The sequence below is a fragment of the Lipotes vexillifer genome, unplaced genomic scaffold (assembly GCF_000442215.2).
Source record: "Lipotes vexillifer unplaced genomic scaffold, Lipotes_vexillifer_v1.1 scaffold115, whole genome shotgun sequence".
NCBI classification, from domain to species: Eukaryota; Metazoa; Chordata; class Mammalia; order Artiodactyla; family Lipotidae; genus Lipotes; species Lipotes vexillifer.
In genome coordinates, this window is record NW_006789138.1 from 25,809 (window position 1) to 30,743 (window position 4,935).

General features: G+C 41.2%; 1 protein-coding gene across 3 annotated transcripts in view; it reads left to right on the plus strand.

Annotated features, from left to right (window-relative positions):
- Positions 1-952: 952 nt before the first annotated feature.
- VAMP7 (vesicle associated membrane protein 7) overlaps positions 953-4,935 on the plus strand; it is a 68,781-nt gene continuing 64,798 nt past the window's right edge. Inside the window, exon 1 of one of the 3 annotated variants that reach the window (XM_007462408.1) lies at positions 953-1,072. The gene's annotated coding sequence lies outside the window, so the exon portion shown is untranslated. The remainder of the gene's footprint in view (positions 1,073-4,935) is intronic. The other 2 variants (XM_007462409.1, XM_007462410.1) reach the window with 2 other exon arrangements.

Consider the following 4,935-nt stretch of genomic DNA (forward strand, 5'->3'; position numbering starts at 1 on the left):
GCAAGCCAGGAAGCAGGTCCTCACCAGAACCCCACCATACTGTGGCACCCTAGTCTGAACCTTCCCAGCCTCCAGAACTGTGGAAAATTAATTTCTGCTTAAGCCATTCAGTCTGAGGTATTTTGTTAAAGCAGCCCAAACTAAGGGGGTTTCAAGAAGGAGGGAATAACCAATGTAAAATCCTGCAGAGTTGAAGTATGGTAATGTTTAAAAAGTATCTATTCTAGCAACACGGTTGAGAATTTTGACTGGAAAGGAGAAGTTAAGTCTGTGTGTGGTGAGAGGTTTGGGGTGGTGTGGGGTTGAGATAGGTGACTTTGGAATATTTTAGATGAGAGAAACTTTGACAATCTTTAAATGCTGATAATAAAGGGCAAATAAGCAGGGAGCCGTTGAGACACGAGACAGACTAGTTTATTAGTGGAGCTCGACTGAGTAAGAAGGAATAGGGATGTAAAGGGGATGAGGGAGTTTACATCAAAGGAGAGTAGTTGGTTTATTATTATTATTACCATTTTTATTATTGCAAAAGAATGGGAGAAAGGATTGCTGAGGGATCCAAGGAGGTTAAAAAATTTTCGTGGCGAAAGTAGAGGGAATTCCTGTCAGATGAATTCTATCTTGTCTGTGAAGTAACAGGCGACGTTACCTGCTGAGACTAAGCAGGGAGACGGTGGGGAAAGCTCGGCTCTTCATTTACCCCGTCAGTGGACTTTTTGTGGCCGTGCATTCTCTCGCTTTCTCTAAGGAACAGCGCTTGATGTTGTTTATGACAAGAATTGTTGATGGAGCGGGTGACAGATTCGGCGATAGGCCAGCCGAAACTACCACTCCCAGAATGCAGTGCGGCTCCTGGGAAGTGCGGGGGCTGGGAACGCAGCAGGCCCCTCCCCGCCTCTCGCTCCCATTGGAGGAGCGCTCACATTCCCAGGAAGCCGCGCGCGGGCGGGGCGCTTTTGCGGAAGCCGGCGGCGTCCGGTTCAGCCTCCTCCGGGAGCAGGCAGTTGGCGACCCCGCGCTAACCGGCGCAACTCTGTCCCGTTCCCCGAGTTCTCACACGGTGTCCAGACAGGTAAAAGCACCGGGGAGCGCTGGGCCGAAGGCGGGGAGACGATGGCAGAGGGAGGGCAGAGGTGTCGACGGGAAGGTGGAATTAGGAGGCACTGCAAGGGTGACTAGGGCTTCTCTGGTGTCGACAGTTCGAATTGTCGGACAGGTCCAGTTTTGGTGAAGTGCGTTTTATGCCGCTAAAAGGGCCTCAAGTGAAAGAGTCAGAATGCGTCACTTAAGTTGTTACAGAGGAAAAAAGAATGTTAATTTTCCCTCAGTTTGCATTCTGCAAGACCTCTTTGTACCATTTGAATATCTTGAGATTTCTTGAATCTTCTAAAAACTCTCTACGCCCTTGTTTCGCTGACGTCACTTTCTGCTTTACCTCCTACTTCTGGGCTCCTAGCCCTCTGCGTGCCCTTCCTCCAAGGCCCAGTGTTGTAATTCTTCTTCCTCAGTTAGGATAGGAGCTCTATATCTCTGCCCCGACCTATTTCCTCAGCGTCAGACCTGTACAGTGTTGTTCTTCTTATTACTATTGGCCAGTATTTAACAAGCTGACCACGTACTAGACTGTTTAGTAAATGCTTTACACCTCCCTCCTCCATAATCCCCACAAACAATCAGTTATCAAGTCCTTTTCTTTCTGTCTTATTAATTGCTCTCAACTACCTGTACCTCCATTGTCCCACGCTTGATTCCGGAGTATACTGTCATGTTTCGGACATTTTTTCCCTTTGAATAGCTGTGACTGAGAGCAGAGCCACTCATATGTTTTGTTTAACACACATTTATTGAACAGCTAATATGTGCTAGACACTCTTCTAAGTGCAAGGGATATAGCTGGAAACAAGACATAGGAGATTGCTACTCTCAGTAGCTTACATATTTGTGAGTGTGTGTGGAAGGGGCAAACCAGAAGAATCAAGGTGATGTTATATGGTGGTGGTGGTTAATGCCAAATAGAACAAATGTTTTACTTGACAGGGTAGTCTCCTGTCCTGAGAAAGTTAGAAGGGTTGGGCTGGGTCTCAGAGCATCACCCCAAAAGAATATTTGTAATACCAACAAGAATAGTCTTGATCTGTGACCAGACTTCAGGATTTTCATAAACACTTCTTCTTTTTCTCTCTCATATCAATGTTTGTTCTTCATTCTTCTGTCTCCTCCAAGGTTATTACATCAGAATTGGTGGCTTTTCTGTCATTTGCTTAGTTCCTCCCTAAGAAGAGTTGAGGATTGGATTATTCTCAGCTCAACTCCTTTATCTTAGGGAGATAGTTTGGTAATCAAACTATTGTTCTTGCCAGGTCCTACTGAATATAAAGTTATCTGTCATTTATAGTATATTTAAAACCAAAGCATGCTCAGTGTTTATTTATTAAATATTTGAGGGATTATTATATGTCAGGCACTGTGCTGGGCATTGAGAACCTAGTAAGGATAAAACAGACACTTTGACCTCTCTTCCAAGAAGAAATAATTGTATACTGAGGGAATTCCAAATACATAGGCTGACACCTGCATTTTTTTTCTTCATCCAAGATGAGATAATCACAAAACTTTAAGAAATCTTCTAAACAATTGGGTGCATTCTTAGATTATTCACCCTTAAAGTTTATTGCATTTATTTGTTTATGTGTGTCTTCCATATTTTACTATGGTTTCCTTGAGTATAGACGTCCTTTCTTGCTGGTCTTCATACCTCCAGTGTTTACTATATTGGGTGCCATATAGTAAAGCCTTAGAACATGTATTGAACTGAAATAGAAAAACTATTTGAGGAAATACAAGTTACTTAATTTATACAAGGCCTTCTTTTTACATATGGCCATTAGACTTATCCCAAAACCTTCTCATTTGCCAAATGTGGACCATTCCATCTCATCAGGCTAGTTTATTTACCTTCTCAAGCATGTTCTCACTTCTGTGCCTCCTCTTGTTCCATAGCTATCTCCTAAAATGAGTTCCCATCTTTTTCCTGAGCACCTTCCATGCCCCCCACATTTAATTTAATGGGACAATTTAATAGTATGCCCCATGATACAATGGTGGAAAAAATTTAATTTCCATAATGTATTTCCTGTGAAACATTCTGCTAATGAACTGTTGCAAGGATTAAACATAATACATTTCCTTGCAGTAATACAGATAATGATACAGAATGCTTTCTTTTTATTTGGCATTGGCTATTGCCATGCACTATGTGACGAGTTAATTCTTCCATTTGTTTCTTCTCTTTGAATAGTTGCGCAACGTTTATTCATATAGCACATTATAGTATCATTTGGGTTCCATTTGGTACAAACACGTTTGAGTATTATTTTTTGCTTAGCTTGAGATAATTTATGAGTTAGTTATTCTTCCACACTGTCATTTTCAGAATGTCAGAAAACTAAGTCTCAGTTCTTAAAAATAAAAGGCTTTTTCCATGCAGATATCTTTCAGATGTAAATCGTTACTGCAAAGTATAAATTTTGTCCTTATAACTGATTAAAAAACACAACAGGAATACAAGAGTGCTTGAGTCATGATTTTCATTATGATTTTAGGATGTGTCAGCCTAGGAGCAGCCAGACGTGCTTCCAATACATTAAAAATTAAGCACTGTTTTAGGGAATTTCTTGGCACCTATGCCTTCGTAATGCAAATGCAGCACTGAATTGTTTGCCATCACTCATTTATATGGTATACATGTAGATAATCCGGGTATTCGTATTTATTTTTACTGTTATCAAAATAAAAATACAGAATTAAAAAATTTCTCAGAACACAAAGACTTGAGTGTGAGAAACACTGACTCGTCCTTTTACCCTACTCAGTTCCCTGAAACCATCTTCAACTTCCATTTGAAGATGCCTCCACTGAGGAGGGACATTTATGTTGTTGCTGTGCTATTTTGTTAGCAATATTTTTAATGCAGGCAATCCCTTACAAATGGATATATCCCAGAAGTTCCTTTGTAAGATTATTGTTTGAAACTCTGGGTGCATTTTTTTCTATAAATAATGCTACTTACGACATTTCGGTTGTTAAGCCAACGGATAGCATCATATATAACCTTTAATGGACTTAAAGACCTTCACCACAATTTCTAATAATTCCTCTATGAAAAACTACATTCAGAATTCTCACTCAGATTCCCCCATAGCATATCTTTTTTTTGGAATCCCAGCAACTGAAACAAAAATGTTCTTTCCTTAGAACTTTCTGGGCAGTAGAAACTGGTCTTTCTAACTCCAAGCTGTTGGAGGTTGCTCTTCTGGCCCATCGTTCTGAGGACAGGCCTCTAATATGATTATGGAAGGATGTGAGACAGAGGTTTTGGAGAAGAGAGGGAGGCAAGTTGGGGTGATATGAATATGTGGAGAGGGGAGAGTAGGAGTGATTTGGGAGGACTGGTGAGTTCCCAAGATGGGATTTGTTGTATCCTCAAAAAAGATGTTGAATCCTGACCCCCGCTATCTGTGAATGGGACCTTATTTGGAAATAGGGTCTTTACAGATGTACTTAAGATGTAAGTTAAAATGAGGTCATACAGGGGTAGGTGTCCTTATAAGAAGGGAAGAGACACAGAGACTACTATGTGAAAACATAGACACACGTGGAGAATGCCATGTGACTATGGAGGCACAGATTGAAGTGCTGCAGCTACAAGCCAAGGAACGCCAAGGATTGCCAGCAAACCACCAGAAGCTAGGAAGAGATTCTAGAAGAGATTCTCCCCTACAGATTTCAGAAGGAGCATGGACCTGCCAACATCTTGATTTCGAGCTTCTGGCCTCCAAAACTATGAGACAATAAATTTCTGTTATTTTAAGCCTTGTATCTTTTGGTACTTTGTCACGCAGCCACAGGAAACTCATACAGGATTCTTAGCAGGAA